At 48.2% G+C, this 23,760-nt stretch overlaps 1 long non-coding RNA gene across 3 annotated transcripts; it reads right to left on the reverse strand.

Annotated features, from left to right (window-relative positions):
• Nucleotides 1-6,276: 6,276 nt before the first annotated feature.
• On the reverse strand, nt 6,277-23,422 carry LOC107316612 (uncharacterized). Of its 3 annotated transcripts, XR_014948062.1 has the most exons (9): nt 22,904-23,422; nt 18,788-18,960; nt 17,422-17,543; nt 16,318-16,510; nt 12,882-14,703; nt 10,806-12,627; nt 8,730-10,551; nt 6,654-8,475; nt 6,277-6,462 (listed from the first exon to the last, which is right to left on the reverse strand). It is a non-coding gene; the product is annotated as an uncharacterized LOC107316612 (long non-coding RNA). The 3 variants fall into 3 exon arrangements; XR_014948063.1 differs by lacking the exon at nt 16,318-16,510 and having other exon boundaries at nt 22,904-23,421; XR_014948061.1 differs by lacking the exons at nt 16,318-16,510; nt 17,422-17,543; nt 18,788-18,960; nt 22,904-23,422 and adding an exon at nt 16,066-16,202.
• Between the last annotated feature and the right edge of the window lie 338 nt (nt 23,423-23,760).

A 23,760-nucleotide genomic window follows, 5' to 3' on the forward strand; every position in this document is an offset into this window, starting at 1 on the left:
AAAAAGGCCTTATTGCAGCCTTCTAGCACTTGCAGGGAGATTATAAACAGGAGGGACTAGCCTTTTATAGGGTCTGTGTGTGTAATGCTACAACATGATACAAAGCACAGCAATAAGAGCAGCACAACAAAGTCCTGGGCTGCAGCAAAGCAGAGTGAGTCCAAGTGCAGGAGTTGCCACAGATGCAGAAACCAAGAAAAGAAGTCTCTTACCTTCAGAAAACCTCTATTGGGTCACGATCCTCTGCTAAACCTTAAATGAGATCTGGGGGAGGGGTGGATCCTGGCTCCACCTCTCCCAGTCACTCATCTGTATTGGGTGCACCTGAGCTCCCCTGGGTTGGCCCTGCCTTCCCAGCAGGTGTTCAATCACAGCTTCCAGCTGTGAGTTGGCATTTCCTCTACAGCCTGATAGTGACAGGATGAAGTGGAATAGCTTTAAACAAGAGAGGAGATTTGGGTTAGATGTTAGGAGACACAAATTTTTCAGTCGGGTGGTGAGGAACCATCATGGGATGCCTGGAGAAGTTCTGACAACTCTGTCTCTGGAGGTGTTTGAGGCTGGGTTGGATGGGGCTCTGGGCTGCCTGATTGAGTGCATGGCAGAGGTGCTCGAACTAGATGATCCTTAAGGTCCTTTACCACCCAAGCCACTCTAGGATAGAAACGGATCAAGTGAGGCTGAGCCAATTTTCTTTTTCTTTCTTTCTTTATTTTTTTTTTAAACAATCACAATGTCTGATTGCATACACACTGTAAGCCATTCCTAGTTAAGAGCAGAGCACTGATGTTTTTGACCTGAACTGCTTTTGATAAAACTTTTTCCAGCTTTGGAAAAGTATCCCTTGTACAATTGATGTATCAGTACCTCTGATGATCACGTCACTGAATTCACGTACAGTTTAATACTCTTCTTCTAACTAATGCTCTAACAAACAAGTACTGAAATTCAGAGCGCTTACTGGCCTTGAAGTACAACACCGCAATTGGTAGGACTGTGCAATTACACAAACAAACAAACAAAAAAAAAGCAGAAAAACCAAACTTACACCTTCTCTATTGTGAAGTTAAATACCTATACGAGGTACTTAATATAACATATGTCACAATACCAACGCACAACAGTTGTTGTGGAAGTCATACTCTCTGGCTTCGTTGTGAAACAGGTTCCAGGTTACTTGGAAGTGTATAAGTGTACATGGCTACTGAACACTCACTGTCTTCTTGATGTATTCTCTTATAAAAATTGATTCCCTTGGCAATGGAAAATAGTTCTTATTTCTAGGCTGTCATTTTTGTACAACTTCAGTCAAACTCAAAATATTATTCTACACAAACTTAGAAGAATCAAGTGCTATCTCTTTAACTGCTACCTATTTCTTACTCTAACAGAAACAGATTCTACTTTATTGCCTGAAAAGCCATACTTTTATAGCAGACAGACAAGGGTGTTTGAAAACCACACACGCTAATTGGAGGAAAGCTACTGCAATAACAACCCTAAAACCCCCCTTCAAATCTGCAAGCCATTCATTCGTTTCCTAGAGGTGTCCTTGGTTCTCATTCTGTTTCTCCTGCTCCGCAGCTGCTGCTCTGTGAAGTCCTTATCTTGATCCAAAGCTGCTGCTCTGTAAAATCCTTCTTGTACTGCAACACAGTTCTTTCTGTCCTTTCCTACATTCCTTTTCATCAGCAGCTCTGCTAACAAAATAATCTAGGTCCTGGGATAAGTGTGCTGCAGAGAGGCCTAAAAACAGCTGTAATCATTGGAGCCATCCCCTAATATTTCACAAAGATCTTTCCTGCTGCTCCCCTTCCTCCCAAAATCTTGCTGCGGAAACCCAATACAGATACCAATATCTATTATTAGGAGGGGGGAAAAATATTAGGAAGATTTCCTTTAAAAAATAACAAAATAGTGCAGCTTCGATGTGATGCTAGAAAGAGTGAAGCTTAATGTGATTTGAGAACAGGAATTACAAGGTAGATCATAAGTTTATAACTCAAAAGCCTTGAGAAATGATTGCTAGTTGTGAGAATACTTTCCCTGGGTCACAGACTGTTAATGAGTGCTATTCCTAATTCATGAATGATGACATGGTTTGATTTTTTTCTGCTCAGAATCAATGCGCGACAATCAGACTCCGATTGTAGTTGGAGTCTGCAGCTAGCCAGAGGAAATCCTGACATTAAGATACAGTGTGAATTCCGGTACTGTTAACATTTTATTGTTTCCAAACTTCAAGTCACAATTTTTACTTCAGACAGAATTCAGATGCACAACCCTAAGAGCCATGCACAAACTACTTCCTGGGGGAGACGGGGAGGAAATTGCTTAAGTTATTTAAAGAACCATAGCCAGAAAACTGTGGATTGATCAAAACAGTTCACAGGTCAGACCCTTCAAATAATTGCCACAAGGGAGGACAGGAACCAGATAACTCTCAGCTGTTCACCTCTGGCAAGGAAGCATAGAATCATAGAATCACCAAGGTTGGAAAAGACCTAAAAGATCATCCAGTCCAACCGTTCACGTATTACCAATAGCTCCCACTAAACCACGTCCCTCAGCTGAACATCCAGTTGTTCCTTGAAGAAGATCCCTCAGTCACAAACTGGCACAAATTCACACTCAGAGGCAAATTCTGGCCTTCGTGCTAGGGACCTTCAGTACCTCAAGTGCCCACGGCAGTTCCTCCTTGGTATTTTCCAGCTCAGTTTTTGCACTCCCCACAGTTCACTCACACCAGCTCTTTATCCTTCCATGGCTCTGTCCAAATTCATGATTCACACAACTCAAAGCAGACAGAGAAACTACCACTCCGAAGGTGTCTGAAACACCCTGAAATCACGTGTCTTTGAAGGCTTAAGGGCAAGGGCAGACGACAAGGTTGGTTTTTCTTCCTCCCATCTTTTCCTGTATACAAAGTAACTTGGCCTTAGGGAAAGCTGCTGATGGTAGGACTGTCCTGGCACATAAGCTAGACTTAAGGGAAGAAAAAGCAGCCTCAGTAGTGTAGCTTAAGACTTAAACAGCAAGCTGAAAGTGAAGGTATTACACATGCCTTATTCTTCACAATATTTTCTAACAAAAAGGACACCACTTATTATCTAGAATTGAACTACTTCTGTGCTGTATCGTTAGCTCCACTGAAGGGTAAAACCTCTTCCAGTATGATTTCTCTAATGCATTTGAGTAACTAAATCATTATTCAGACTTTCAAAAAGACAAAAAACAGAGGAAAAACAATCTCCACATTTACACCATGTATGTGTGTGGCATGATAAGAGGAAAAAGAAAAGCTGAAAAAATCAAATTATTTTTTTCTGAAATGTATATTAAAAAATGTAGATTATATATATACATAAGTACACACACACACACATATACATATATCAGAGCACTATTCTTATGTAAGTTTAATTATTAATAACAACTCTGTACATTCTTGAGAATACATTCAACTTCAGACCTTGGGCCATATCTTTATCAGCTTTGATTTCTGTTCACAAAGGTTCCAAGCAGCAACACACTATCCTCAGTAAGAAAGGCACACAACTAAAATAGCTTAGGAGAGACAACTCTACAGGCCGATCCAATATCAGCCTCTCACCAGAGATGAGAGGTTGGTAGGGAGTTAATTCTCACTGAGTGATTCTTCAGTCACTTCAATTCAGACAAGCTTGGATTGAGCTAAACAGATTAATAACCAGCTTTTAGAACAAGAATATGATTTGTCCCTCCTCAGCCTGAGCAGATGTCTAAATCTTCACCGTTCCTTTAAAGACTTCAAACATCAGAATTTCCTCAAGCTTTTCATATAAACCCCTTCACAAAACATAAAACTCAATGCTACTGCCCCTCACCCACCTCTATACTCATGAAAAATATCTATATGAAGACATATTCTGTCTAAAAGTTGAATTTATATTCTTAGCATGGAGTAACTACTACAGAAATGACTAAGGGAAGCAAAAAAAATCAGGCAGGAACTGTTTGTGTCTCAGTGCTTCATGTACTCATTAAGAAAAAAAAAAGTACTCATGTATGTATGTACTCATACATATGAAAAAAACCCTTCAGTGCTAGCATTTCAAACTAAGTATTTCAAAATTGATGTTGAAATTGGTTATCTCAGCAGTTTCCATCTTTCTTGGTTTCGTGGAGCTGTTTCGGGTCTTTATCCCTGAGGTGTTAACACTGATTTTCACACAGTATCGTTCTTTCAATCTTTCCACCTTTAGCAATGACAAACATTTAGGTAAGCAGCTTTTATTTACTTACACTTTTCTGTACCTAAATACTGTGTTTTCTACATGCAGTGTCTCTGCCCACACCTTATGCTGGAACACCTCCAGTTCTGTTTCTTCAGGAACTCAAGCAACCACATGTTATCAGTTACTTGGATCCATCTCTGTACAAACCACAACACACTGAATTATCTACTATAGAACAAACTCTGCTTCCAAATTTGCAGAACATTATTTCTTTTTGCTGCACATTTTGCAAAATAGTACACAGCAGACCGACAAAGGAAAAAGTTGCTTGCTGAGGAGACATTCTTGACCACAAAATGCCAGCAATGCTAGGAGCTGAAGGCCAAGGCCATTCTGTTTCAGCAGTCATCTCCAGCTGAAGCCCTTTTAAAGAAATCGTACAAATCTGGCCTACCAATACAGCTCATTAAGTAGCAAGTTCACTGTCATGTGTAGGCTCTCTTTTAAGGGATGATTCAAGCATGTAAAACGGGCAAATTCTACTATACAGTAGTGAAATCCTTCCAAAGCTTCGTGAAAAACTTCTATCACTGCGCTAGGTCAATCTTCCCATGATAGAACTGCATCAAAGTTCTCATCTCAGTACATTTCTAATTTACTTTCTGATTTAGTTTAAAAGCTCAAATCACTCAACCAAAGCCATGCCAACAGCAATAACAGCCTCGTGGTATAATAGCAGTAGTATTTACGCACCTACAACTAGAGACACGCTGAAGATTTCACTGTGGAATGAACTTCACGGACGGACATTTTACATAGGCTATGGGAATGTGATGTGTATATACATATCAAAAAGTAAGACGAGCGATGGTAATCACTTAGGTAGTGTAAAATTATTGCAAGACCTCAGCATACCGTAAGTAGGACAGGACAAGGGATGGATATTGATTCAGTTCCAGCAGGGACAGAGTACTTTCTCTTCAAAGTGGCCAGTATCATGCTATGTTTTATGAAAAGTTAACAACTGAAAATGTCAGTGTGCTATCAGCATTGTACAAGTAGCTCTGAACAGAGTAAATTATGTTTGTTTTCTCAGCTTCTCTTACTGCACAGAAAGAGGGAAGGGAGCATCACAGGGAACTGGGACATCAGGATAGCTGACCTAAAACCGGCCAAGACAATATCCCATACCCTATGCTATGAAATGTAAGAAAACTTTGAAAAACGAGAGTTTAAAAGGGCAGCTAATGCTAGGGGACTAACTGAGCATCAGACAGCGGGAGCTGAGCAATTGCGTGGGCATCAGTTGTTATTCATAAATATACGAGTACATGTATCATAGCCATTATCCACTTTGCCCTTTCTCCTCTCTACGTTAGTAAATTCATTTCAAACTCAGTTCACTAGTTCTACTTGTTCTCTCTCCCATCCCAGTCTCTACTTCTACCCCGTGGGAAACAGGGGCAGGAGACAAAATCTGCACAGGGCTGACCTACCTGCCGTATTAAACAGCAACACTTCAGAGAAGAAAAATCACCAGCCACATTGATTAGGGCCACATAGCTGTAAAATCTACGATGACATAGCATTCAAAGGAAAAGACAGGATAAAACACCAGCAGGGAGAACCACATTAAGAACTGGCGGGGAATCAGGCACATGACCACCCCTGAGCACATCCCATTCATCCCACAAACTCATTAAAAAAAAAAAAAAAAGTCAAGCATTTGGCAGAACACTGAAAAAGTGCAAAGGAAGAAGTCAGCGAAAGCGTTCCTGAAATTGAGGCAACTTAAATGGCAGAAAACCTAAACCACAGCCAGCTTGACAAAGGACATGAGAAGATTATGGAAAGAGCTGGGCCGTAGCAGTAACCACTACACCCCAAATAAAGGCCACCAAAACCTGCAGCTGACAAAAAAGGACCTTCCCTATGCATGAAGGAAAGAAACAAACGGAAACAGCTAGCTGGTAAGCCAACCACTAAGAAGCAGCTTCATGCAAACAGCTATGGAATGTAATACCAAAATTCAAAGAAGGCAAGAGCTTAAAGGCAGATATAAGTATAAAAACCAAGAAAAACAAATTTTATTCTCAAAGGACCATAGCAACAATAAGGAGCTAACAGGCAAAACACACACGACAACTGAGTTTACAGAAAACAAATTGACAATAAACAGCAATAACTTATTGCTCTCTCCTGCCACCCAGGTCCCCTGTGCCTCTTCTTTCTTCAGCATCAGCTCCTGAAACATAAGTGGGGTTACCATTAGTCATGCAGAGCACCAAGCCCACCCACATGAAGGAAAAGGGAAACACTACATTGCAAAGGAACACAACACCCAACCACCCGCTTAAGGAACAACTTGTAAACAACCCACCCCACACCCCTCCAAATTCATGATGGCAAAAACTGATTTTCAGCAACACTTCTCACCTCTCTGACTCACGGTGGTCTTCCAGTCGGTGCTGCGGGGGATCACAGAGGCGGGCAGACTGGGCAAATGGGGCCGGGCACACAAAAAGCAGCAGCCAAAGAGTCAGCTTCCCTGCTTACAGGGGACCCCCAGCCACTGCCTCCATTGCAAAGGGCCCGGGAGTGCGGGGCACGTTTGCTCCCTGAATTACAGGGCAGCCCCCATCCCTACGGCCGAGGGAGGCTCCTTCTCTCCCAGTTCAGCACCCCACTAACGGGGCGGTCAACCTACACAGGCTGCCAGCAGAGCACTAGCGCTCACACACCCAGAGCCTGATTACAGGCGGGTGGACGACACCCCTGGAGCCACAGAGCCCGGTTTTCCCCCCAGCGGCGGGAACAACTCTCGGAAGCCAGGCAGCGGGGCAAAACGGCCAAAGACCGCAGTCGGGATCCCAGACCCAAATCCATCTCCAGGCCCCGCGCCTCTGAAAGGCCGGGGCCACCTTCCCGCCCGAGTACGGGGGGTCTCTCAGAACGCAGCTCAGCAAGCACAAACGGGGGGCACGCGCAGCCCTGCCTACAGGACGGTGCCCCCACATCCCACCCTCCCAAAGAAGCCCCGGGGAGCGCAAGGCTCCCACCAACGCCTGAGTTACAGGCTGGCCCGCCCGGCAGCAGCAGAACACCACCAACGTCTTGTTTTTGACTACCCAGGCACCAACCTCAACCCACCGAGCGGGGAGGTCACCTAACACACACAAACAGCACCTCAACCTGCACCCTCTGACGGGACAGGGAGGGGTCATCCCCACCAACTGGATGGCTAAAGCAGCCGGCTGCATCGCGGCAGCCTCCCCACACCTGATTACAGGCGGGGCGGGCCACTTGGGGGACAGGGGGCTTCGTGGCTTGGGACTCACACATGGACAGGCTTAAGCCCTGGCTACAGGGCAGCCTCAGCCACTGAACTACCACGTGGCTCTGATCTGTACTAAGTAAAAGGGAGGGAGACAGGACAATCGCTGCGCTCGTGGGACTAAGAGGGAATACCCCTTTTGAGGCATGCACCAAAGTCCTCCGTTCCCCCCTAGGAAGTCGAAGCTAAGCTGCAGCCATCTTAGTGGAGGCCTAAAGGGAAAGCTCACTCGCTCAGTCGCTCCGCAAACACAATCAAGGAAAGGGAGGGGAACACGCACACACAGATGCGACTTTCCAGAAGGGAAGGACAACACGGTGCAGCCGACTACTGGGAATAAACCCGCAACCACGAGCAACACACAAGAGCCTGTGACCTGTCCCAGGGCTGCACGGAGGCCACGGACCTCAACGTGCCAAGGGGCTTCCCAGCTATAGACAAGGGCCAAACGCCCTGACGCACACCCCGAGTACGGGGCCGTCGCATTGACAGGCCACCTCCAGGCAACGATGCCGAGGGGCCGGGGGAGGAAGAGGGGCAGGGAAGCGGCACTACCCTGATTACAGGGTTGCCGCGGGGTCCAGCGGGCTCCATTTCCCACTCAGGTGCGGAGAGGTGGCTCTCGCCCTCCGTTACAGGGGGCCACGCTCCCCAGGCAGCCAAGGAGCAGCAAGGCAAAAGGCCAACTACAGCAAAAGACCCGAGCCCTGCTTACAGGGAGGTCGCCCAGCACAAAGCCGGCCTGGACACCTATGGCCGGCAACGCTCGACTCAAATGTGACTATGCCCCCGCTAACGGGACAGGTGCTTTGCCCAGAGTGCCTTTCTCCTTCCCCCCCGCGTCTGCACGCTTCGGCTTCCTCTTCTTGTTCTCTCCTGCCTCCAGGTCCCTCACGCTGCCTCTTCTTTCTTCTGCAGCAGCTCCTGCAACATCAATGGAGACACCATTAGTCATGCGGAGCACCAAGCCCTCCCACCTGAAGGAAAAGGGAAACTCGACATAGCATAAGAACTCAGTACATGACCACCCGGACAAGGAAGGACTTGCAACCCCTCCAGAATCCCAATCAATCCCAGCAAAAACTGCTTTGAGAAAACACCCAGCCAAGGAATGACTTGCATCCCCACCAAATTCCCAAACCATCCTGGCAAAAACTGCTTTGAGCAACACTTCTCACCTCTCTGACTCACGGTGGTCTTCCAGTCGGTGCTGCGGGGGATCACAGAGGCGGGCAGACTGGGCAAATGGGGCCGGGCACACAAAAAGCAGCAGCCAAAGAGTCAGCTTCCCTGCTTACAGGGGACCCCCAGCCACTGCCTCCATTGCAAAGGGCCCGGGAGTGCGGGGCACGTTTGCTCCCTGAATTACAGGGCAGCCCCCATCCCTACGGCCGAGGGAGGCTCCTTCTCTCCCAGTTCAGCACCCCACTAACGGGGCGGTCAACCTACACAGGCTGCCAGCAGAGCACTAGCGCTCACACACCCAGAGCCTGATTACAGGCGGGTGGACGACACCCCTGGAGCCACAGAGCCCGGTTTTCCCCCCAGCGGCGGGAACAACTCTCGGAAGCCAGGCAGCGGGGCAAAACGGCCAAAGACCGCAGTCGGGATCCCAGACCCAAATCCATCTCCAGGCCCCGCGCCTCTGAAAGGCCGGGGCCACCTTCCCGCCCGAGTACGGGGGGTCTCTCAGAACGCAGCTCAGCAAGCACAAACGGGGGGCACGCGCAGCCCTGCCTACAGGACGGTGCCCCCACATCCCACCCTCCCAAAGAAGCCCCGGGGAGCGCAAGGCTCCCACCAACGCCTGAGTTACAGGCTGGCCCGCCCGGCAGCAGCAGAACACCACCAACGTCTTGTTTTTGACTACCCAGGCACCAACCTCAACCCACCGAGCGGGGAGGTCACCTAACACACACAAACAGCACCTCAACCTGCACCCTCTGACGGGACAGGGAGGGGTCATCCCCACCAACTGGATGGCTAAAGCAGCCGGCTGCATCGCGGCAGCCTCCCCACACCTGATTACAGGCGGGGCGGGCCACTTGGGGGACAGGGGGCTTCGTGGCTTGGGACTCACACATGGACAGGCTTAAGCCCTGGCTACAGGGCAGCCTCAGCCACTGAACTACCACGTGGCTCTGATCTGTACTAAGTAAAAGGGAGGGAGACAGGACAATCGCTGCGCTCGTGGGACTAAGAGGGAATACCCCTTTTGAGGCATGCACCAAAGTCCTCCGTTCCCCCCTAGGAAGTCGAAGCTAAGCTGCAGCCATCTTAGTGGAGGCCTAAAGGGAAAGCTCACTCGCTCAGTCGCTCCGCAAACACAATCAAGGAAAGGGAGGGGAACACGCACACACAGATGCGACTTTCCAGAAGGGAAGGACAACACGGTGCAGCCGACTACTGGGAATAAACCCGCAACCACGAGCAACACACAAGAGCCTGTGACCTGTCCCAGGGCTGCACGGAGGCCACGGACCTCAACGTGCCAAGGGGCTTCCCAGCTATAGACAAGGGCCAAACGCCCTGACGCACACCCCGAGTACGGGGCCGTCGCATTGACAGGCCACCTCCAGGCAACGATGCCGAGGGGCCGGGGGAGGAAGAGGGGCAGGGAAGCGGCACTACCCTGATTACAGGGTTGCCGCGGGGTCCAGCGGGCTCCATTTCCCACTCAGGTGCGGAGAGGTGGCTCTCGCCCTCCGTTACAGGGGGCCACGCTCCCCAGGCAGCCAAGGAGCAGCAAGGCAAAAGGCCAACTACAGCAAAAGACCCGAGCCCTGCTTACAGGGAGGTCGCCCAGCACAAAGCCGGCCTGGACACCTATGGCCGGCAACGCTCGACTCAAATGTGACTATGCCCCCGCTAACGGGACAGGTGCTTTGCCCAGAGTGCCTTTCTCCTTCCCCCCCGCGTCTGCACGCTTCGGCTTCCTCTTCTTGTTCTCTCCTGCCTCCAGGTCCCTCACGCTGCCTCTTCTTTCTTCTGCAGCAGCTCCTGAAACATCAATGGAGACACCATTAGTCATGCGGAGCACCAAGCCCTCCCACCTGAAGGAAAAGGGAAACTCGACATAGCATAAGAACTCAGTACATGACCACCCGGACAAGGAAGGACTTGCAACCCCTCCAGAATCCCAATCAATCCCAGCAAAAACTGCTTTGAGAAAACACCCAGCCAAGGAATGACTTGCATCCCCACCAAATTCCCAAACCATCCTGGCAAAAACTGCTTTGAGCAACACTTCTCACCTCTCTGACTCACGGTGGTCTTCCAGTCGGTGCTGCGGGGGATCACAGAGGCGGGCAGACTGGGCAAATGGGGCCGGGCACACAAAAAGCAGCAGCCAAAGAGTCAGCTTCCCTGCTTACAGGGGACCCCCAGCCACTGCCTCCATTGCAAAGGGCCCGGGAGTGCGGGGCACGTTTGCTCCCTGAATTACAGGGCAGCCCCCATCCCTACGGCCGAGGGAGGCTCCTTCTCTCCCAGTTCAGCACCCCACTAACGGGGCGGTCAACCTACACAGGCTGCCAGCAGAGCACTAGCGCTCACACACCCAGAGCCTGATTACAGGCGGGTGGACGACACCCCTGGAGCCACAGAGCCCGGTTTTCCCCCCAGCGGCGGGAACAACTCTCGGAAGCCAGGCAGCGGGGCAAAACGGCCAAAGACCGCAGTCGGGATCCCAGACCCAAATCCATCTCCAGGCCCCGCGCCTCTGAAAGGCCGGGGCCACCTTCCCGCCCGAGTACGGGGGGTCTCTCAGAACGCAGCTCAGCAAGCACAAACGGGGGGCACGCGCAGCCCTGCCTACAGGACGGTGCCCCCACATCCCACCCTCCCAAAGAAGCCCCGGGGAGCGCAAGGCTCCCACCAACGCCTGAGTTACAGGCTGGCCCGCCCGGCAGCAGCAGAACACCACCAACGTCTTGTTTTTGACTACCCAGGCACCAACCTCAACCCACCGAGCGGGGAGGTCACCTAACACACACAAACAGCACCTCAACCTGCACCCTCTGACGGGACAGGGAGGGGTCATCCCCACCAACTGGATGGCTAAAGCAGCCGGCTGCATCGCGGCAGCCTCCCCACACCTGATTACAGGCGGGGCGGGCCACTTGGGGGACAGGGGGCTTCGTGGCTTGGGACTCACACATGGACAGGCTTAAGCCCTGGCTACAGGGCAGCCTCAGCCACTGAACTACCACGTGGCTCTGATCTGTACTAAGTAAAAGGGAGGGAGACAGGACAATCGCTGCGCTCGTGGGACTAAGAGGGAATACCCCTTTTGAGGCATGCACCAAAGTCCTCCGTTCCCCCCTAGGAAGTCGAAGCTAAGCTGCAGCCATCTTAGTGGAGGCCTAAAGGGAAAGCTCACTCGCTCAGTCGCTCCGCAAACACAATCAAGGAAAGGGAGGGGAACACGCACACACAGATGCGACTTTCCAGAAGGGAAGGACAACACGGTGCAGCCGACTACTGGGAATAAACCCGCAACCACGAGCAACACACAAGAGCCTGTGACCTGTCCCAGGGCTGCACGGAGGCCACGGACCTCAACGTGCCAAGGGGCTTCCCAGCTATAGACAAGGGCCAAACGCCCTGACGCACACCCCGAGTACGGGGCCGTCGCATTGACAGGCCACCTCCAGGCAACGATGCCGAGGGGCCGGGGGAGGAAGAGGGGCAGGGAAGCGGCACTACCCTGATTACAGGGTTGCCGCGGGGTCCAGCGGGCTCCATTTCCCACTCAGGTGCGGAGAGGTGGCTCTCGCCCTCCGTTACAGGGGGCCACGCTCCCCAGGCAGCCAAGGAGCAGCAAGGCAAAAGGCCAACTACAGCAAAAGACCCGAGCCCTGCTTACAGGGAGGTCGCCCAGCACAAAGCCGGCCTGGACACCTATGGCCGGCAACGCTCGACTCAAATGTGACTATGCCCCCGCTAACGGGACAGGTGCTTTGCCCAGAGTGCCTTTCTCCTTCCCCCCCGCGTCTGCACGCTTCGGCTTCCTCTTCTTGTTCTCTCCTGCCTCCAGGTCCCTCACGCTGCCTCTTCTTTCTTCTGCAGCAGCTCCTGAAACATCAATGGAGACACCATTAGTCATGCGGAGCACCAAGCCCTCCCACCTGAAGGAAAAGGGAAACTCGACATAGCATAAGAACTCAGTACATGACCACCCGGACAAGGAAGGACTTGCAACCCCTCCAGAATCCCAATCAATCCCAGCAAAAACTGCTTTGAGAAAACACCCAGCCAAGGAATGACTTGCATCCCCACCAAATTCCCAAACCATCCTGGCAAAAACTGCTTTGAGCAACACTTCTCACCTCTCTGACTCACGGTGGTCTTCCAGTCGGTGCTGCGGGGGATCACAGAGGCGGGCAGACTGGGCAAATGGGGCCGGGCACACAAAAAGCAGCAGCCAAAGAGTCAGCTTCCCTGCTTACAGGGGACCCCCAGCCACTGCCTCCATTGCAAAGGGCCCGGGAGTGCGGGGCACGTTTGCTCCCTGAATTACAGGGCAGCCCCCATCCCTACGGCCGAGGGAGGCTCCTTCTCTCCCAGTTCAGCACCCCACTAACGGGGCGGTCAACCTACACAGGCTGCCAGCAGAGCACTAGCGCTCACACACCCAGAGCCTGATTACAGGCGGGTGGACGACACCCCTGGAGCCACAGAGCCCGGTTTTCCCCCCAGCGGCGGGAACAACTCTCGGAAGCCAGGCAGCGGGGCAAAACGGCCAAAGACCGCAGTCGGGATCCCAGACCCAAATCCATCTCCAGGCCCCGCGCCTCTGAAAGGCCGGGGCCACCTTCCCGCCCGAGTACGGGGGGTCTCTCAGAACGCAGCTCAGCAAGCACAAACGGGGGGCACGCGCAGCCCTGCCTACAGGACGGTGCCCCCACATCCCACCCTCCCAAAGAAGCCCCGGGGAGCGCAAGGCTCCCACCAACGCCTGAGTTACAGGCTGGCCCGCCCGGCAGCAGCAGAACACCACCAACGTCTTGTTTTTGACTACCCAGGCACCAACCTCAACCCACCGAGCGGGGAGGTCACCTAACACACACAAACAGCACCTCAACCTGCACCCTCTGACGGGACAGGGAGGGGTCATCCCCACCAACTGGATGGCTAAAGCAGCCGGCTGCATCGCGGCAGCCTCCCCACACCTGATTACAGGCGGGGCGGGCCACTTGGGGGACAGGGGGCTTCGTGGCTTGGGACTCACACATGGACAGGCTTAAGCCCTGGCTACAGGGCAGCCTCAGCCACTGAACTACCACGTGGCTCTGATCTGTACTAAGTAAAAGGGAGGGAGACAGGACAATCGCTGCGCTCGTGGGACTAAGAGGGAATACCCCTTTTGAGGCATGCACCAAAGTCCTCCGTTCCCCCCTAGGAAGTCGAAGCTAAGCTGCAGCCATCTTAGTGGAGGCCTAAAGGGAAAGCTCACTCGCTCAGTCGCTCCGCAAACACAATCAAGGAAAGGGAGGGGAACACGCACACACAGATGCGACTTTCCAGAAGGGAAGGACAACACGGTGCAGCCGACTACTGGGAATAAACCCGCAACCACGAGCAACACACAAGAGCCTGTGACCTGTCCCAGGGCTGCACGGAGGCCACGGACCTCAACGTGCCAAGGGGCTTCCCAGCTATAGACAAGGGCCAAACGCCCTGACGCACACCCCGAGTACGGGGCCGTCGCATTGACAGGCCACCTCCAGGCAACGATGCCGAGGGGCCGGGGGAGGAAGAGGGGCAGGGAAGCGGCACTACCCTGATTACAGGGTTGCCGCGGGGTCCAGCGGGCTCCATTTCCCACTCAGGTGCGGAGAGGTGGCTCTCGCCCTCCGTTACAGGGGGCCACGCTCCCCAGGCAGCCAAGGAGCAGCAAGGCAAAAGGCCAACTACAGCAAAAGACCCGAGCCCTGCTTACAGGGAGGTCGCCCAGCACAAAGCCGGCCTGGACACCTATGGCCGGCAACGCTCGACTCAAATGTGACTATGCCCCCGCTAACGGGACAGGTGCTTTGCCCAGAGTGCCTTTCTCCTTCCCCCCCGCGTCTGCACGCTTCGGCTTCCTCTTCTTGTTCTCTCCTGCCTCCAGGTCCCTCACGCTGCCTCTTCTTTCTTCTGCAGCAGCTTCTGAAACAGAAACAAGGAGAACATTACACCAGCGGAGCGGCACCCCCACCTGAAGGCAAAGGCAAACTCAACAATGTAAAGGAATTCCGCAAGTGAGCACCCAGCCAAGGAAGGCTTTGCATTCCCCCCTTGCACTGTCATTATTGGAAGTACACCAACCTCAATACAGGAATTGTTCTGTGCTATGTCACTCAATGTGTCATCTTGGCTCTTCTGTATTGTTATAGTGTCCCTTTTACAGGGAGAGGTCTCATGTTCCTCTTCTCATCTGGCTGATATGAGATTCACGTTCACATAAATTCACCTTTTTTGTCATTTAGTAGTTCATGACAATATACCAGCATGAAGTTACAAGAAAGATTTCCCACTTGTTACATCTATTACCACTGATTGTCTTAAAGTACTATAAAAATTTTGACATTCAAGTATCAAGTTTACTCTGAACATCCACCCTTCCTCTACTATAGAGCTTTTTTACACATTTATCTTCTTATACTCAGGAGCACCACTTTAGTGCTTCTTCCTTTTCTTCATCAGTGCACATATTATATCTCCCCCCCATTCTTAACTCCCTGTTACTGAAAACAGAAAAAAAAACAAAAAACAAAAACAAACAAACAAAAAAAAAAAGTTTGCTTCAACACCGTGTTAGCAGTTGTTATTGCTTTATTATTGCTGCTTACTGTTGTTTCAAAGTATCTTCTTCCACATGGCAACGTGCCACTCCTACGGTGCCTCCGTCTTTCCTCTTCAAGTGCTTTCAGAGGTCGCTCCCCTCGGAGCCCACCCAGATGCCCCGGCCCGTCTGCCCCCCCTCAGAGCGCATGAGACGGCCCCGGACCCAGCTCCTTCCGCTCACCAGCCAGAGCCCCCGGGGCAGCTTCAGCCCAGGCCGCCCGCCATCGGAGCCCTCGTGGCTTCGCTTGCTCCGGCTGCCCTCCATTGGAGCCCACTCAGCAGCGGCGGCGGTAGCGGCAGCCGCCGCTGTCGCGGCCCCGACGCACGTCGGTTCGGCTCGGTCCCGGCCCCGACCCACCTCGGCTCGGCCCGGCCCCAGCCCCGACGCTCCTCGGTTCGGCCCGGCCCCGGCCCCGACGCACTTCGGCTCAGTTCGGTTCGGCTCGGCCCCGGCGCACCTCGGTTCGGTTCGGCTCCGGCCCCGACCCACCTCAGCTCGGCTCGGCCCCGGCGCACCTCAGCTCGGCTCGGCCCCGGCGCACCTCGGCTCGGCTCGGCCCCAGCCCCGACGCTCCTCGGTTCGGCTCGGCGCGGCCCCGACCCACCTCAGCTCGGCTCGGCTCGGCCCCGACGCACCTCGGCTCGGTTCGGCCCCGAATCCGCTGCCCCCCAGCCCCCTCTCACCTCGGTTCTGGAGACCTCTTGCCGCCCGCGCCTCCTCCGCCGCCTGTCCCTCACAGCACCCAGCGCCTTCTCACACTCTGAGGAAAACGCCTCACGCACCTGCCCGCGCACGCACCTTTTATAGCTGTCCCTGAAGCGCCAACCAATCAGAACCCAGAATACCACAGGCGCTTCCCGCCGCTTTTCTTCCCGCCTCTTTCTCTCCCCTCAGCGTTCCCGCCCTTTCCAGCTGAGGCACCAGCCCGCGCTCACCTGACGGTCACCTGTGGGTCCCGTTGCCGCCCGCCCCTCAGTGCAGAGCAGCCCCACAGCTGCTCCCATCACAGCCCGGCACCTGGCACAGCTGGCTGCGGGAAATCAGTCCTTCACTGACTTCAGTGTTCCTTTTAACTGTCAGTTGTGCTTTAGGTGCTCCTTCCTGAGTTGAATGGATCCACAAACATAACTGAAATAAATATATATTTTAAAGGAATTCTTCTCCATCACACCTCCCCCCCTCTGTCCCCACGGCAGAAACCCCTGAGCTCAGAGATACTGTTACTAAGGGAAAAGGGCACCTGACAGATGAAGGATATTATTTATTTGTTTTGTAGAGAGGCTTGTATCTTTTAACTTCTTCACACAGCTTGCTGGGTAATGCTCACCTAATCTCTGTGCTTTGCACTGCTCCTCTGCTAAATTCGTTTCGTTCTCTCCTTGGCTACTTTCTTTCTCATTGTAGCAATGGTACAAAATAAGGCTATGGAGCAGACACAATTATGGTACAGAGTATTTGCTGCTCCCACCAATGGGCTATGCCCAAATAGGACATATCAGTAGCACAAACGACTGAGTTCTGAGGGAAAGTTTCTCTTCAGGTGTTCTTTCACCGGGCATGTTACCCAGTCCGATGGATTGCTCTTAAGAAAGGCACCCAGGACCTGAGGGAACAGGTTATGGTCCAGATGGTGTATCACACCAGCGTCCAACCCATTTACACCACAATGAATGAAGACAAGTTGTCACGGGCCATGTGCTTTTTCTCCAAAAGTAATGCTTCCTTTTTATTTTTGTGGAAACTACAACAGGTAAAATGAGCACAGTAACTCTGATAGAGCAAATTCTGAGCTACAAAATGCTGTTTGTCAACATGGTCACCACCATTAGCTAGGCATTTTTGCCAGCTATGAACATGAGGTTGCATGCTGTGCACATCAAAATCTGCACCAGCACACATAACCCACAGTCACTATCACTACTACTGAAGTTCATTACACACCACCTTCTCTGTGCTCACACCCACAAGTGTTCAGCAAGCACCAATGAAGGTCAGTGGGTGCATTTCTCCCACCCCCCACACACAGAATAATGACACACCTTTACTTCATACACACTTCCTGGATGTCAGGTGCCATTTTGTCAGTGTTCCTCTGCTGCCATACCACCAAAATTCACTTCTGATGTCTTGAACCAACATTCACTTCTTAACTCCCAGTGCACTACATGATGTGAAATGGGAATAACAATCATAAAATGACAACAAGGAATTAATCTGAGAGAGTACATGAGAAGAGCAATAATATAAACACATCGAGGTATTGTTCAGGATCTTCACTCAGTTTTAGATACGGTTTTGCCCTGGGCTAGCTAGAGTGTTTGTCAGGAACTGAACAGTAAGATGAGCAAAGTATTAGAACCATCATCCCAGAAACCCAAGTGGCAGCACAACAGCCAGTTCATATTCGCTTAAGGATCATTAGGCTCAGACATGTCTAGGAGGGTTTAAGCTTTACTGACCCTTCTAATCATTCCTTTCTAGATTGGATTTGGTAAGAACTGATAAAACAAACTAACTGATAGCTTTCATAGCAGATGATAACATCTGCTATCAAAATATGTATTTTCTGTTGATTGTTACTTTTAAAAGTTTCAAAATACCTGAAGGTCAAGATTTTCTGAAGTACTTAAGCAACTTAAAAGCCTAAGATCTTTCTAGGCACAATATAGATTTAGACAGAAAATAAGGACTATATGCATTATTGAAATTAGTTTGATTATCACCATGGAAGAGCTAAGTCTATTTGTATGCCAGACTGCTACTTATGCAGAGAAGGCATGAACTTTTATTGCTATCAGCCTAACACTTCTCAGGATTAAAGAATTTTATAAAAGGGTAGAACTCTTGCAGTATTGACAACTGTAAATGAGACAAAGGAAACAAATTTTTAATCTGGCACTCTTTACCTTGCTCTATAGGACACCTATCTCAGTTTCTACTATCAAGTCACAGTAACTATGGAACAGGTTAGAAAAAACAGACATTTGCTAAACCTGGCAGCCTACCTAATACATATGCTTGAAGTTTCTCACATTTCTCTCATTTACAAAACATGTATTTGAGAATTCAACAGATAAATCAAACATTTCTTCAACAAACTGTTGGACACTCATTCTTTAAGCTGCTTGCCTTCCCTACAGCTCAAAACATCAGGGCTATGATTCAATTTTTAAATAGGAAAGCACTGAATATTCCCCTTACAGATACTTCCTCATACTTGTGCATAATCAACAGTTAATTTTGTAGGCTGAACCACAATAGGCAGGGCAGTATTTTGAGATATTGGAATCATCATAAGACTAGAATGAGATAATATGCAACTAAAAATAATATTATAACCCAAACTTCAACCGAGTTCATTTTTATTAGCAGCAGATGGAAGAAATAAGGGGAACCAGAAATTACCTAGAGCCATTCTCTCAATCTGATGAGAAGTTAAAATACTCAGGTTGCGTTTTTGGAGTTCAGAATGCTGTAGCCTTGTCACAGCTTCGAAATTTTCAAAATCCTATGCTCCTTACATTCAACCAGTCATGTTTTATGATCCACGGTATTAGTCTAAAGAAGTGCAGAGTCAACTGAAAAAAGAAAAAAAACCCCAACAAAACGAAACAAAACAAAACACCAATAAACCACAGTGAGAATTAAAGCTATCAAAATTCACCAAAATTTGAATCAACAACTGGGAACATACAGTACTCAGATCGACTCTTACTGGTGGTATTAAATCAGTTTGCTAAATGTGAAAATGTTGATGTTTTCAAAGAGTTCAAATAACAGGCCAACTGCAGGCTGCAGCGGTGACCTTCTTTAAGTTGTATCAATTAGTAAAGTAGCTATGTCTGTCAAGCTTTGCAGTTGTTCTTCTGTTATTCTATTCTTCCTACTGCCTCGCTTAATTCAGTAAGCGGCAGTCAATAATCCTTGCTGTTGTATCATATAGAGGTCTCCGCTGCATTAACACTACTCAAAACAATCTAAAACAAACAAATGAACAAAACCACAAACAACATCAACAACATGTACACATGCACCTCTAGGAGCAGTGTTTGAGCAAAATAGTTGCATGCACTCGTTATAAAGCAGTTAGACAAAGCCGTGCCTGAGAGATTTTATTATATTATCAGTACTGAGTACTGGAAAGGAATCTGTATATTAAATAGGATTTTGTCATCATCTGTGCTTCCCTATGAACTAATTTTGAGGTTGCTGAACTCCAACGAATCCTTTTCCCTACATTCTTCACAATATCTATTCATAAATGAGTTGGTACATTTTTCCTTAGCTACGTAAAGCTTTGATGACTGAAGATTGCATAAAAAGTTACCCAGCTGAAAACATTCAAAGAAATTCTGCATAGCTTGAGGCAAGAGTGTATATACATAACAGCTAAACATCATTTTGTGTTTGTGGAATAAACAAAGGAAGGCTTGCAACAGACAGCATTTTACTAGAACAAGATCACTGTGTATAGAGAAATAAGGAAGATGTTTAAAACTGAAGCTTGCTTTTTCTCTTCCCTGTTTACTGCTTTTAAGATCATTCCTAGAGGTCAGTCTTGCAAAGTGAAAAGCTGAATGGAGAAAGGATTCAATACCTCAGCCTTTCCTCTGTTATGTGTCACAAGGGCCCCACCTCAATTAGTAACAATTAGTAACACATTTTAGTCTTTCTTTTGGGTCCCTTTTTTGGGTCACAGCTTCTTCCCTGACAGGGACACCTGCTCTGGCACCTGCTAAACAACTAGCATGAGCTGGGACACAAACTGCTGCATCTGTCTGGGAGCTGTGCTGCACACAATGTTTATGTACAAGCCCCTCTCTAGCAGCAAATGAAAGGATGCTCAACCCTCCTGAATACAGGCCAAGATGCACTGAAGGCTGCAAGCACCTTGGTGTCAATGGCAGCTAACCAAACTGCTAGAAGCTCCTAGAGATTTTGGTCCAAACACTTTTGGTTCCCCCTTACCTTGATCTTATCTAGCATTAAGGCCAATAATTTATAGAAACTTCCTTGACAATTTATTCTATAGCGTACCTGTTTACAGAAGAAAATATAAGTTTTATAAGTGCCATTTAAAAATATTAGCTGTATATAAGCTCATTGCTCTAGACAAGCTGTTTTTCCTCCTTTAAGCAGAGTGCACCTTCACAGCACAGAGCATGATTTCAGAAGTGATAATTATTAGAAAAAACAAAAACATGGGAATCTGTGGCACAAAAGCAATGTACAGATCTGTAAAGACAATCCGAGGCTGGAAAGCAAGTAGGTGTTTCCTAAATGGTAGTGCATAATTATTTCCCCTAAGAGAGACAAAAACATGCAGAAACATCTCCGGATTTGACACTTACAAAACCATAAACATATTTTGGTAAATGATGTTATCCAACTTAAGATGAAGGACATTATGCATTCCTAAAGCTGAGCACATGGCTATTCTTATATTATCTTTAAGACAATATTGTGTGAATACATCAGCATCCTTTATACTCAATTAGCATCACCCTCCTGCAAACTGCAGAACTGAACAGTTTTCCCACTAACAATACCAATTCTCCCAAGAGGATATTAAAAAAAAGAATAAAATTAAAAATAAAATCACAAAATCATCAATTGTCAAAGCCACAGCTATATGAAATCCACAAAAATGTTAGTTTTCTTTTCTTTCTTTTTCTTCTTCAAGAAAAATAAGAATAATTAGAACAGACACTCTGACCTTCACTGCTCAGGGGGATTACAAACCAAAGTAAAACACAGGGCTGGCAAAATCATGGTACTTCATGGTCTTTAATTAATAAAACAATAGTAGAATCCACTTGAGTAGCATGAAATTCAAAAACCTTTCGTCAGACTGGAACATTGTGCACTGTCTCGCACATGTTTGAAAGGATACTAAAACATAACTCTGTGTTAAACACTGTCAAGATACAATGTGACAGCCAGCTGGATGAGTAGGAGAATGTAAACGCTCAGAAGTAACAGGCCCAGGACAGCATAGCTGGGTTTGGGTTAGCCATTGAGAGAAAGTTCAGACAATATTTATACCTACTTTTAATAGTCAAATTAATTTCCATGGGAACATCACTTAATTACTTCTGTACAGCTCACGTTAATCTCATTTCCATTTATATTCCACCCCATATTTAATATATGTTCTAAGATACACTGCACTACGCTGCATTACTTTAATCACTGTCCTTTCCTATTGTATTCAGGACTGTTCAAGTCTTTAACTGTCATGTAGATCAGCTTAACTTGAACCCACATAACTTTTAGAATATGTTTCTACCTTAACCTGTAACCTACTTCTTAAAGGTTTGTTTGGATGTATTCTAGTACTATTCGTTGCCTACTTACCACAGATATACTCTTTGTGAAGGGCATGCCTCAGACTTATTTCTACTAGAAAACAGAAATAACAGCCTCAGAGCTGTAGTATTGATAGTTGATTCAAATGACCCTTACCTGAGCTCAGGTAAAAGAAATTTATGGAGGAAAAAAAAAAAAAAAAAAAAAAAAAAAAAAGAAAGAAAGAAAAAAATCACAGGAAAAGACTGTACTAACCCCTTTCCACCTACAGTTTGATACTGAAGAACAGCAATGATTTCTCCTTCTAGTGTCACCCTATCATTCTTCCTATTTGTTTCTTGCTCTTCTCTAGATGTCTGAACTCTGGAACAGTAGATAAATAGAACCAACAGAACATGGCTCTTATTCTGGAGAATGATTTTCTATGCTAATTACACCATAAGAATATTATTGGGAAGATAAATTCATACACTGACAGGGTTATAGAATCATTTGAGTTGGAAGGGAACTTTAAACGGGGCACATCCACCACCTCTGTGGACAACCAGTTCCAGTGCCTCACCACCCTTATTTTAAAAACACCTTTTTCTTACATCCAGTCTGTGTCTCCCTTCTGTTAGTTTGAAACCATTTCCCCTTCTCCTATCACAACAGACCTTGCTAAAGAGTCTGTCTCCTTATTTCTCAGCACCCTACTTCAGCAGCCTTTCAGTACCTATCAAATCACCTTGGAGCTTTCTCTTCTCCAGGCTTAACAGCCCCAGCTCCCTTAGCCTGCCCTTGTTGTAGAGGTCTTCTATCCCTTAGATTGTTTCTGTGGCCCTTCTCTGGTTGTCTCTCCTGTACTGAGGATTCCGCATCTGGATGCAGAACTCCAAGAGACGTCTCAACAGTGCAGAGCAGAGGGGCAGTACCGCCTCTCCCTTGCCCTACTGGTCATGCTTCTATTGATGCAGCCCAGGACACAGTCAGCTTTCTGGGCTGTAAGGGTACATTGCCAGCTCACATTCAGCTTGCTGTGCAGCAGTACCCCCCAAATCCTTATCTACAGGGCTATGTGCGATACTTTTGTCCCCTGGCATGTATTGATAGCAAGAGCTGGCATGACCATGGTTCAGCCTTGCACTTGTCTTGGTTGAACCTCAAGAGGTTCACCTGGTCCTGTTACTTAAGCCAATTTATACCCTGAAATGGAGTTGCTGGGTTACTCACCTTTAAAGAGGTTTTCAGTAAATACTAATTGTCACAGTCTGTGCTCCTCCTAAGACCTCTTAAATCATTGGCAAGAAGATCAGGCACCTCAAAACCACAGTGCTATTATCTTCTGTGCAACACAAGTACATCCTCAGGTGAATCTTCAGGGAATGATAAAGACAGTTGGCTAAAGATAGGATATATTCTCTTAAGCATAACAAATAGCGATTTAGAAAAATGGTATAATCCTTTTAGATCCTTCTTTGTCCCTTTTCTGTGAACTGTCTGGCCTGCAAGACACAACTAGTAATGAAAGCAATATAATCAGGTTTCTTATACTTGGCAGTGAGCTTTTACATTGGAATCAATACAGTCTAAAGAGTCAGTCTGGATGCAATTCATAGCTTCTGGTAGCAGAGACTGCATGCTTGGTGAGAACAATTTGCTGATGTTTTTCTAACATCTGGAGTCTAAAGTCACAGCAGTGTTACATTTTCTTTGTTCTTATAGATAAATGAAGAACAGAAAATAAACAACAAACTGAAGTGCTTAGCCATCACTATATCTATTTTCAATTGTACAGGTGTCTTTTTGTTGTTGCTGTTTAGTTTTGTTTTCCAGTTCTGCAATGCATAACAGTTATAAACTAAAAATGCAACATAATTATTATTTTACTCCAAAGTTAACTGATTCACCCCGAGAGTTGATCTTCTAGTTTAATTTCATCCTAAGGGAATCTAATTCCAGTCATACTGAGCAAAGCACAATAACTAGGATAAATTAAGTAATATTCTGCCTGCTTTTGTTGGTTTTTTTTTCCTCTCCACCAAGAACACTATTTTAAAGTTTAACCATACAAAAAACTTCACACAATT

Source organism: Coturnix japonica, chromosome 7 (genome assembly GCF_054131305.1).
Source record: "Coturnix japonica strain WE chromosome 7, WE-NBRP24, whole genome shotgun sequence".
In the NCBI taxonomy this organism is placed as follows: Eukaryota; Metazoa; Chordata; class Aves; order Galliformes; family Phasianidae; genus Coturnix; species Coturnix japonica.